This window comes from Phasianus colchicus, chromosome 33, assembly GCF_987193195.1.
Source record: "Phasianus colchicus chromosome 33, bPhaCol1.hap1.1, whole genome shotgun sequence".
NCBI lineage: Eukaryota > Metazoa > Chordata > Aves > Galliformes > Phasianidae > Phasianus > Phasianus colchicus.
Genome location: NC_143468.1, coordinates 1,173,387 through 1,185,523, shown reverse-complemented (window position 1 = coordinate 1,185,523; position 12,137 = coordinate 1,173,387). Strand labels below are relative to the sequence as shown.

The window sequence follows — 12,137 nt, the reverse complement described above, 5'->3', positions numbered from 1 at the left end:
CTGAGTGTTTGGAGATGGTGGGTCTGCTTTTGGGACCCCTCGGTGCAGGGGGGTGAGAGTCATTGAGGTTATTTGGTCCTACAGAAACGCAGGCGTTCAAAGTAGACACCAAATTGGATCCCAGAAGTGCCCATGCCCCTCTGACACCTGCGTGTCCCAAAAGCCCTTTAAAAGCAAGTTCTGGAGACACCAAAAACCACTCTCTTTTAATAAATTCTAGCCTGCCAAGGTGGCACGCCCTTAAGTACTTGTTTGGACCTAGGAATAAACCAGCATTGGACACTGCTCTCCTGAAAGTGTTTTTCAGCTTTAACGCAGTTTCTCGTGTGAAAAACGAGGACAGAACACCTATTTCTGCTTCCTTTGCTTTGTGATGCTTTCAGAAAAGGGGATGGTCTTCTCTGGCCGAAAGGTGGAATTTCCATTCTGTGGGAAAGCTGCTGCTTTACGGTCTGGTTGGAAGGCGAGCTGGGAATTTCCCCACCGAGTGAAGTGGGAGAAAGCTTGGGTCTGTCACAGACTTGCTCCAACAAGAACCGTGTCTGATGGGGGTGTAGTTTCGGTCTTGTAGAAGACTTCATAAAGAAGCTGACCCATTCCAGTAGGATTTAACCTTTCTTCAAGCGCAGTTTTAGTATTTGGCCAACGTCCTTTGCCCAGCGGCGCATCCATCTGACACTTCCTTGGGTGATCCATTTGAATATTAAGTCCCTCACTTCGTGGATCCCTGTCAAAACTTCCCAGCTTAATCTTGAGGATTTAAAGGATTAGAAGGATGTTTATGGCTGGGAGGTGACAAAGCTCGTGGCTCTTGCAAGGCGAGGTGAGATATCTGCCTCATCACGGACTGCTTGTGGCTTTGCGGTTGCAGGCACATCGATGTTCCTGATTAGCATCAGGCCACGGGGTCACCTGGCAGGTTCTTTGCTTCATCTGCTGCTGAGCGCCGTTGTGATGGCTCCTAGGAATGATCACTCCAAAGGAAGGAGATAGTTCCTTTGCTGGTTCCATTTAATAGCGGCTAGGAGCTGGGCTGGATGCTAGCATGCTTCTGTTTTGCAATATCCCAGGAAGGACTGCTGCAGAGAAAGCACTGCCGCTCATTGCATCAGCAGCCACATCTCCCTGAGCATCAGTTCCTACTGCTTTCTTCTCCACCTATCAATTCTTTCTTCCCCCCATTATCTTTTCCTTGAAATGACATTTGTAACACCAGATCCAGCCTAAGAGTGTATCTACTTTGGCTGAAATGGCTTCACCCAGTGCAGAATGGAAGTGTTAGGAACCCAAACAAAACACTGTGACCAGATTTAATGGTAATACGTCGTTTAGTGCCCTCTGAGTCCTGCTTTCTGCATAGGGTCACATACTATATCCCTTATCCCCTCTGTCAGGTGTTGCTCAGGTGCTGAAGGATGCTGAAGGAAGATGGTTTAGGATTAAAGCTGACTTTACTGCTTGGGAAAGGTGAGGTGGAAAGCTATCTTCCAGTGGCAGCAATGGGGCCTCTCCATTCTGAGATGGGCATTAAAGCTCTGCCTCCTTCCAGAAGGATGGGTAGAGTTTGCCATAACCTTCTACAGCAAATGTTTGTTTTCTTACCTCTCTTTTCTAGGTGCCAAGCTCCTGTTGTCCCACTTGCTAGGCAGTGGGGTGAGATGGAGACCCAAGCTTGCACCTTTATGGGGAGGCAGTGCTGGGTCCCAGGGAACCCTAATTTCAGTCTAACCAAGGCAATGCTCAACAGCCTGTCCCAATCCTCAGATGATGCTGCTTGCTTTTTGGTATTTTGGGTGCTGTTAATGCAAAAACCTGCTACCCTGTGTTGTCCTTCCAAGGATGGAGAATGGAGATATGCTTTGCACGGTGGCAGCCAAAGCCTTGCTGCATGCTTCTCCCCCTTGCTGTCCTCCTTGCCCTATGGGAGAGGCAGTGCTGAGTCAGGCTGTTTCTCCTCTTCCTGCTGATGTTCTTGATGCTCCTCCTTGGCCAGGTATTTAGTTCAGTTTGGAGCGGGCTTGCTCTCCAAAATCTTGCTTTGAGATTAGGCGCCAGCCTTCTTGTCTGCATGGCAAAACAAGCTGAAAAAGGATGGGAGAAGAGAGGAGAGTGGAGAAGGCTCTGGAGGATGTGATGAAAGTTTCAGCCACCTCCAGGCAAACTGCTGTGTCCTCCTGCTCCTATAGTGGTATTCCTCGTCCTGCTCATCTCCTGATCCATTGGCATGCAGGAGTTACCATCCAGAGATGCCGAGCAGTCTGAGGATCTCCCATTGTGGGAACATCCGGAGCAAGGCAATGAATTCCTGGAGTTTGTAGTGTGGTTGTTTGGTAGGTTGAGGTTTGGGGGTGGAATGGGGTGACTTAAACCACAGAAAAGTCACTTGGGGATGCTTAAACCTCTGTGCAGACAAACCTGGAGTTCCCTTGGTGGATGGAGATTTATCCCAGCTGTTTGAAAAAGCACCTTGTAGGGTTACTGGCTCAATAAGTATATGCACAGAAGAATAATTCATTTATCAAAGCTCCCTAAGTAATTGCTGTTCATTAAGCGTGGGTAATGTATGAAGATTAAGCAGCGAATCAGCGCTTGCCTTGAGGAATCAGAGTGATTAGGGTTAAGCAAGGCAGGGACAGGGCTTTGGGGCTCAGGAGGTAATGAGTGGGTCAGCAGGACGCGTTTGGGCCACGCCGGGCACGCGAGGAGCGTCTGCAGTGGGAGCTGTGTGTGTTCAGCCCAATGACACATTGCAGGGGAATGGCTGATACTGCGGCCATGGGGCAGAGCAGCTGCGGTTCCTGGTTGAGGAGCTGGGGTTGGTCCACCAAGATAGGAAAAAAAAAAAAGAAGGAAAAAGAGAAAGAAGAGAGACCCCAATTGCCTGTGTTACGTTTGGCTGCTGGGTCCCATCTGAGCTGCTTGGAGCCTGCAGAAGGCTCTGGACGTAGATTTGGGGCTGCAGGAGGCTCTGGAGGTAGATGTGGGGCTGCGGGAGGCTCTGGAGGTAGATGTGGGGCTGCGGGAGGCTCTCGGGGTACATATGGGGCTGCAGTAGGCTCTTGGGGTACATGTGGGGCTGCAGGAGGCTCTGGAGGTAGATGTGGGGCTGCAGCAGGCTCTGGGGTTAAATGTTGGGCTGCAGGAGGCTCTGGATGTGGGGCTGCAGGCCAACAGTGGAGCTGGGTTGGTGGTGGGGGGTTTTGATTCCCCTGGGAGATGGAGGTGAGGGGAAGTGCTGCAGCTGTGTCACACACACTGGGATGAGGCACTGAGTCTGGGGAGAGAATTACACCCCATAATGGGGCTTGGTAATGGCTGGGGCTGCTCTCCAGCCTTACCCAGCTCCTATCCTTCCCCCTCTATCCACCTGTCCAGTGTTACATTTCTATTCTCACCATCTCCTTTCACTCCTTTCTGTGCCTGCCCAGAGCTGTCCACATCCCCTTCCTCCTTCCAGCCCACTTCCCCCTTCATCTCCTCTCTGATTTCTGACTTTGTTGCAGGAGCAGAAGCTCTTGATGCCATCTAAATCGCTTCCCCCAGAAGAGACGTCACCTGCAAAGAATTTACAGAAGGGTTTGGAAGGCAGGATGGGACGTGCCCCAGTTTGCTTCGCGCTCAGGAAGATTTCCAGCCCATCTGCTGCTCACGTAGCTTCCAGGAAATTTCAGGTATTGAAAAAAAAAAAAAAAGGACTAATTAAGTGGTGGTGACATCATTCATTTCTGCTCCGGTGCAGCAGCCTCTTCCCTTCCCACAGTGGTTGGGTGAAACTGTCTGTGCCTGGGGCTCTCCCCCAAGCAGCTGCATCCTGTCATCTCCAGCATAAAGGGGTTTGGTTTAATCTTAGAAACCGCTGCTTTTGCTATCAGGTGAAGTCTGTGAACCTGCTTGTCTCCTTGGCTCTGCACCCCAGCTTGTCCCAGTGTCTTTCAGCCCACTCAGAAGCTGCACTGGGAGCTTGAAGGTTGCCTGGCTCTATGTAACCCCATCCTGTTATTTGCCAAATGTTTCTCTTTTCATTGTCCCTGCTTGTAAAAAGAACGTGAACGAGACACACAGTGCAAGGATTTACTGCTTAGTGTTTCTCAATCCACACTTGGGCAAGTGAGTTTGTTCCTTTTAAGCAGCACCCAGCATCCACCACTCTGATTACGATCTGGCTCTGTGCTCTTGTGTCACTTTTAATTAGGCATTTTGTTTTTGCATTGTGTGTCATTCTCACATGGTTTGCAGCATGAATGATGATGTATTGTGTTTCAGTTGGTACTGCGAGCCTTCAGCTGGTAATGAGGTCGTGAGGATATTTATGAGGCTGTGTACCTGTTCTGCAACATTTAGGTTCTGAGGCTAAAATACGCAGGAATCTTTATTGGGAGGCAGAAGGCACCTAAGGCATCAGGGTGATAGCTGGTTAGGTGGGCATCTGCATTGGGAATTGCAGAAACCTGCTGTTTTGCCCCAAAATGGGGATCAGTGGCTGTGATCAGAACAATCCCAGCCTGCTGCAGCTTCTCCCTTAAAATCAGCATTGCAGAAGTGAGCTCAGAAATTCAAAGCAAGCCAAAATACCCTGATGGCACTGAGGCAGGATGGCTTTGGGGACACCTTGTTTCTCTGCAGGGGCTGTGGCTCCTGCTCCTTGTGTTGTCAGGTGGGAGCCTCAAGCTGGGATCAGAGCATGGCAGAAGGAGGGGATGGTGTCATGGCTGTTAGCATAGTCTGGGGCCACTCAGCTGTCAGGTCCCCAAAAGATCAGAGTGGGAGCTCCTTATTTCCCTCCCCAGTGCCTCTTTGCCCCCTCACTTGCAGCTGCTTTGGCAGAGGCCCCATCAGGAAAAAGACCCCATTTTACTTTTTGCCAGCCAAACTTGGTCTCTCACTTCCCACCTCACGCCACCAACACCTTTCTGGAAGCAGTGCACAGCAGGTGTTCAGCCTCACCACAGCTTTCCTCGAGGCACTTTGTCCTGCTGCACACTCCCTGCATGATGCAACCCTGCACTGCACGAGAGCTGCACAGCACAGCATGCTCAGCTGCAGCTCAGCGCTGCATTGCTGCAAGGGGCAGTCGCTGCAAGGCATGGCTTTGGTGCTGGGTTACCCCTTGGGCTTTCCTCTTAGCACTTCAGCATGCTGTCAGGAGCTGCCCGCTATCCTCAAACTCAGCAGGTTTGTAGCATGTGTGCTGCACAGACCCAAGTGAGCATGGCCTCATCTTCAGGAAGACGCATTCTTTAGGATGCACGTGCAGCAGCCTCGTGTTTCTGCACGTGTTTGCATTTGTCAGGACTGGGCTGGTGCTAAGCCCAGGAGGAAGCCTGTAATCCTGGTGAAATCTGGTACCCGATCTGATTCACCCCAAGTTTAATTCCTGAGGTTAAATTCTACCTGGCTGATTCATGCCTGGTGAACGCAGGAAGCTGGGAGCCTGGCTCTGCCTTGCACGGCCCCTAAGGTGTCTTTATATTGGCTGAAATTCTGCTCAACCCCTTTGCTGCAGCCGAGGGACCATGCAGCCCATGTGTCTGCAGGAGCAAAGCATCTTCAGCATCACTCCTAGGACATGCAGAATAATTCTTCCTTTTGCCCCATTTCAGCTCAGCAGCTCTCCTCCCTCATGGCAATCGTGTGCTGATGGTTGGGGATGGTTTGGGGTTTGCCAGGGGGTGTAGAGAGGAGGCCAGGTGGGTTTGGGTCTGGAGGAGCTCATTCTGAGCAGCAGCTCTGGATCTGTACAGTGCTGCTGGTCCTGATCTTCCCTCCCCTCCTACAGACCTCGTGTGAGACAGCGTGGGCACACAGGAGGTAATTCTGATCCTAATTACTATTGTCACCGCTGAATGCATTGATTACGGCGGCGCTGCGCAACGCCCTGCCCCACCCTCTGCTGCCATCAGCACCAGGGCTGGGCTCTGTTGGGCCCAAGGCTGCTGGTCTTGCACTTTGCTCTTACTGGAAAACATCAGACCCGGCCACCAGCTGCAAAAGAACCAGAGGAAGGGAGGTTGGGGGGGTGCACCTTCCTTTTGGAGTTCATTGGGAAGCTGCCACGTGGGAGTGTTGGGTTAAAAGTGGAGGCTGGAGTGCCATTATGCAGGGGTTTTGATGTATGGGGGATAAACAGCAGGATAAATATATATAAATACCTCCCCAGCATGGCAGGTGGGAAGCACTGAGCCTAAATCCTAGGAATTTCTGTGCGTGCAATACTAGGAAAAAGCACTTAAAAGCACTCTGAGAGCTGAACTGGCTCCTCTGTAGGCAAAGGTTATCGTCTCATCTCCGCGATTACAGCCGTAATAAAACACTCATAACCAATTAATCATTTGAATGTTATTTACCTTTGTCTTTCAGCTTTGACTCATCCGTGGGGAGATCCTACCCCTCCCTTTCACCCAACTCCCTCCCCACCTTTGCCCACTGCTTTCTGCTTCTCTGCCTGCCTTTTACAAAACTGCTCTGATGTTCCAAAAATTGGGCTGCAAGCTCCTGCTATGCGCAGTGCTGCAGCTCCACATGGGAGATGTCCCCAGCACTCCTCCAGGAGCAGCTCCCTCCAGAAACCCGACTGCTGCAAACTGCCCTCTGTAGCAGCACGGTTGTCCCCGGATCTGATGGAGTTTTTGCAGTCTTGTGTCCCAGAGATTTAAGCAAGTGCTGATATGATAAGTGATGTGCTTAGGGAGCGGAGGGAGGTGGTGCAGCTCTGCCTCTCCCATGGACTTCCTGCCTGCAGGACGGCTTATCTGGAAAATACTGCACGCAGATTTGTGTTGCTCTTCGTTATTTTTCTTCCGTAGGAGAGTTCGTTAGGCAACAGGTCTGTTTGGACAGCTTTGATTTTTGCGAAAGGTTTCGGAATTCATAACTGGGGCCAGAGGCTGCCGAGCCGCTTTGTTCCCTGCAGCCACGGGGGTGCAGATGGTTGTTTGTCTTGCGGCAGCTATTAAGACACCCAGTCGTTGTTCTTAATTATGTTGTGCCAAGGGCTGTACAAACAAGGGTTCATGAGGATGGCTGTCATGTTGGGTGCTCCGTGCTTTGGGAGTCCTTAATCCTTCCTGAACCCGGAGGTGGAGGATCGGTTGGTGTCAGCTGGCGTTGTGCCACTGGCTCTGCCCAAGCTGTGTCTGAAGCAGAATTTTGATATGGGCATTTCTTCTTGATGACTGTGCGTGATCACTCCTCTCCATCCCCGCTCCATTCACTTGGCTCCAGTTATGATGGCATTATCCTTTAACCTAGACATGAATCAGGCCCACAATTCCCGTAGTAATGCAGAGTGCCATTGCACTGCATCGCCTGCTGTGAATGGCGTGCTTTGCTTTGCAATTGAGTCAATTCAAAGAGGAATACAGGGAGATCTCACACCACGTGCAATCTCATTGCCACAGGCTGTGGTGGCAGGAATGGATTGACCCGAGGAACGGACCAACAGTGGGGAGAGAGGTCATAAGCAGCAGATAAATGTGCTGGGCAAGATGCAATTTGGGAAGGGCTAAGTGCTGATAGCTATAGGAGTATGGCTGGGAGGATGGCTGTAATTGCCCTGGGTTTGTGTGCAGCCCAGCCTGCGTTACTGGCTGAGATAGATGGACTCTAGTCTGCCCCAGCCCCGCTCTGTGCTGTGGGTGTATGCACAGAGCTCAGCTCAGTTCTACCATTGGGAAATGGAACAGACCCAGAGATGCAATGGGCCAGGCTTGTAGCTCACATGTGATTTTCTGGGGACAAAATGTGGGTTTTCCATTCTCTCCTGAGGCATGCCACCTCCAGAAAGGCTGAGCCTGGCACTGCCAGGATGGAGAACTGCAGTGGTTTTGTTTGTTTGTTTTCCTTCAGGCTTCAGCTGCGTGAGAAGCTCTCAACTTTCATGTACAAAATTATCTGTGTAATTACGATTATACATAATTATAGCTATATTTATACTTATTCCTTCATGATTTCTTGTAATCATAAGATGTCATAATTTGGGGGAGAGGGGAAAAAAACAGCTTTAAGTGCATGTTAAGGAGGCTGGAGAGAGAAGAAAGTCCATAGCTCAAATGCTTGCATCATGTGTCAGGCACGGGGAGCTGGAGCTGCACTGCACTGTGTCCCCAGGACGGATCCCATGGGCTGGGTTTGCTTGTTTGTCCTGGAGCTCATGGCAACGCAGCTCCCATAGCAGCAGCTGCAGTGCTCCGGGTGCAATTGGGGCAGGAGGTAAATAGGGCTGCATCGTGTGGAGCTGTGTCACTATGCTGAATGGATGAGAAATATCTGGGGGGAGGACTGCAGGGGTAACAGCTGTTTATGGTGGTCTGAGGTGATCCTGGAGATGGCGGTGGTGGGTTTGTGCTGTTATCATGCTGAGACCCCAGCATGAGAAAGAAATAGAGCTGTTGGAGTGGGGCCAGAGGAGGACATGAGGGATGCTCAGAGGCTACGGTGCCTCTGCGATAGGGACAGGCTGAGAGCTGGGGGTGACCCAGCCCTTGGGCTGCTGAGGGCCATGGAGGAGACCCTGGATAGCTGATGGAGGAGTGGGACCAGCCCAGGGCAGGAGGGGGAGCTGGAAGATCTTTGACATTCCTCTTGCTCCAGCCATGCTGTGGTTCTGTGTTTCTGTGATCTTGAAGGACCCTTCCAACTCAACCATCCTTTGTTTCTGTGATCTTGAAGCACCCTTCCAACCCAACCATCCTCTGGTTCTCTGATCCTGAAGGACTCTTCCAACCCAACCATCCTGTGTTTCTATGATCTTGAAGGGCCCTTCCAACCCAACATCCTCTGATTCTCTGATCTTTACGGACCCTTCCAACCCAACCATCCTATGTTTCTGTGATCCTGAAGGAACCTTCCAACCCAACCATCCTCTGGTTCTCTGATCTTTATGGACTCTTCCAGCCCTACCATTCCATCAGTCTGTGATTCTGTGATCTAGAAGCCTCTGTCTTTGAGTCACTGTGTTTCAGATAAAAGGAGGAACAGGGAAGTGTAACTCCTGCAGTGAAGGCAACAGCTTTTGGAAGCTGTGCTGTTAATGTGACGTTGGCTCTGCTCTGTGGCAGCTGGCTGTCACTGTGGGCAAGCAGGTGATCTTTCTGTTCCTGCTGGTCTTAAGATGACCCTGTCAACACTAAGTCTGCTCAGCTTTGTTTCAAGAAGGAGAGGCATAGCTGGGAGATGCAGTGTAGCAGAGGTGAGCCCCATTGTAGCAGCTTCCATTGCTGATGGAGACATGAAGCTTTTAGAGCCACTGGCTGTAAGAATGGTGAGCAAAATTTCCATGTGTAAAAACTGCATGAGTTCGTACTGCATCTGCACCTCACCATGAGCATTGGAACAGAGAGGCCACAGCAGGAATTCAAGGTTTCCAAAAAAGCCTCTGGATTCTGAGAGGTGTGATGGTTCAGGTTATCAACAGGAGACCAAATGAGTGTGAGTAAACATAACAGGAAGATCGTATGAAGCTCAAGGGAACCGCTTCAGTTCTTCAGAAATGGGCAGTGGCAGAATATTAAAGACATGATTTCAGCAGCCTCAAGGTAGGCGTGGGGCCCTGAGTTACAGCAGAAGGGTGATGAGCTGTACAGAGGTACCAACCTCTGGAACGTTGAATCCTTTGAACCAGCAGCCTTCTGGAAAAGCTGCTTTCCTGTCATTGAGATTCTGTGCTGCTGAGCTGTGTCATTGCTTTGAGCTTTATTGCCCCAGTGACAAGGAAAGTACAACTCAATAATCCTTCATGTGAATTAACCACTTTGTCTTGACGTGGCTGGTGTCTGTGTGTTCATACATCACACTGTAGATGTTCTCTTACTGCCCCCAAACCACAGGTGCTGCACGGGTTTCCTTTGGAGGTCTCTCAGTATTCATAGCAATAGCTGAGGAGCTGCAAATGTTTATTGCAGGAGCTCATCTAGGAGCCAGATTTTGGGAGGAGAGTGAGCAGTGATCGCAGCATGGGGATATCACCACCAGCATGGCAGCTCTATGGCTGCAAGCACCAGCATTGGCATTGCATTTGGGCATTGGTATAATGAATAACAGCCTGACAGTGTCATTCTCTGATGGTCCCATGAGTGCTGTGTCGTGCTCTTGCACAACTGCCCCCGCTTATCAGACCACCAAAACACTGCTCGTCGTCCGGATGCAAGCTGACTTATAAATGACTCACTGCTGAAGCACTTTGGAGCAGTAATTGCAAACTAGGACTGTGCTGTGCAAACACAAAATCTAAGGGCACTCCCAGCTCCAGAAAGCTTTCAAAGCAAACATTGCAGTCTAAACACACAGCAAGAGATAGCCCACGGATACCAACTGAGCGCGAGGAAACAGCAGACCCACGTTCTTAAAGTGGTTTTTCTCATCTGCAAAGATTTCTTCCTCTTCCATCAGGATGTGGCCATATTTGATGGGGCTCTCCTGTGCTTTCAGGGCTGGAGTTGAAAACTCGGCATATTTGATGTAGGATTTGTGGAAGGGTTTATCACCTGTGGCTCTTGTTGGCTCTGTGAGCGTCAGTGATAGAGTTGGTTGAGGTGGGTAGGGTTGGCTTGTTGTGACCCTGAGCAGAATGGTCACAGTGTCCAAGCACTCAGTTCCCTAAAGGGTGCTTAACCACTCCATATGGTGTCTTCTGTATCACCAGACCCCAATCCCATGGGGGTCATTCGTGTGGGTCGGAAATGATACAGAACAGTGTGTGGGAACTTGGGAAAGCCAACTCAACAGACTCATCTTCACCTACAATCAGTCGTGTTGCATGGTGGTAATTAATTACAATTAGAAAAATGGCTTTTTGTGGGTCTGGCCCTCAGTAGTACAAAGCAGGTGAAGTTCAGTTTTCTGGCTGCCTACCAGTTGTTTCCTATGAGGTTGCTAGGAAGAAGTTTGCCTTTATGACAGTTTATCTGGCAGAGGAGTTGTATTTTACCTGTCTGGATTGCTTTCTGGTTTGCATGCTGCCTTGTGCAAAAATCCCATCTGCTGATGCAGGGCGGTTGAGGCTGGAAAGCAACCTGATAAAATGCACAGTTAGAGCTTGCTTTGTTGCAGGTTATTCCTGCCAAAGCAGGGCTCTTAAGTGGCACTTTCAGCTCCAATTCCCTTCCTCTTACAGCAGCCCAGAGGAGTTGCAGGAAAGCGGCCTCTCTGTGTGCTTGGAAGGACCTGAAGCCAAGTAACACAGCTGGAGACTTCTGCCTTGCAGGTGGCTGCATAGAGATGCAATGAACCCTGTCCTGTCTGCATCAGCCATCAGGTCAAGGCAGAGCTGGCTGTGTGGAACGTGGAAGTTTGCTTTGCACTCAGTGAATCTTATTTTTTGCTGCTGAAAGCTGAAGCAGATCTCATGGCACAGGGAGGGATCTCACCTCATCTGTCTCTGTCAGGCTCCGTTTCTCATTTTGAAAAGAGAATTTCCTTTTGGTAGCTGGGATATGCAGCCAGCTTGCATTCTTCCCATGAAGAAGGAAGCACATACTTGGAGAAGGCTGTGGCCAGAAATGGAGCCAGCACTATCTCAGTGCCCTGATGGGAGGAAGATCTGAGGGGTGACACATTCTGGCCCGACTGGAGGATTTATGACCTGGTAGTAAAGATGTGTATCCCTTTAAGGCGATTAAAAAAATGCAGAAAGCCCGTAAAACCATTTCTTGTGTCTCTGCCACTTCTGCGTGGGAGCCCTGGAGTTTAAGCAGGAATCTGTCCTGTTTCCTCCAGTCAGGCTGGACCAGGCTCTGAGCAGCCTGATGGAGCTGTAGGTTCCCTGTTCATTGCAGAGGAGTTGGAATAGATGACCTTTAAGGATCCCTTCCAAACGATCCTATGATTCCTTTTCAGTCTGCACTGACATGTTGAGTATATAAACCTGCAAGGTGCAACCTACCAAAAACACCTTTGTTTCAGAGCTAGCAGGGGAAGAATGGCAAAAATGCTGTGTCCAGGGACAGCTATGGCATCTCACATTCTTCTGCACAGAGCAGGTTGGCTGGGCAGTGTATGGTGTGAGCTGGCTTTGGTTCTTATCAAACTTGGCTGGACTGAAACTGAGTTGAGGCCCCTTATCTCCTCTCTGCTGCTGCACAGGGGGCTGCCTGCAATGCAGTGAGTTAGAAATCAATGCATATTCCCCCTCTTCTCATTTC

At 50.2% G+C, this 12,137-nt stretch overlaps 1 protein-coding gene across 2 annotated transcripts in view; it reads left to right on the top strand.

The window, feature by feature from the left end:
• LOC116235228 (keratin, type II cytoskeletal cochleal) overlaps positions 1–12,137 on the top strand; it is a 36,186-nt gene that overhangs the window by 13,937 nt on the left and 10,112 nt on the right. For both annotated transcript variants that reach the window (XM_031603244.2, XM_031603245.2), the window contains one exon: positions 3,504–3,671. The gene's annotated coding sequence lies outside the window, so the exon portion shown is untranslated. The remainder of the gene's footprint in view (positions 1–3,503; positions 3,672–12,137) is intronic.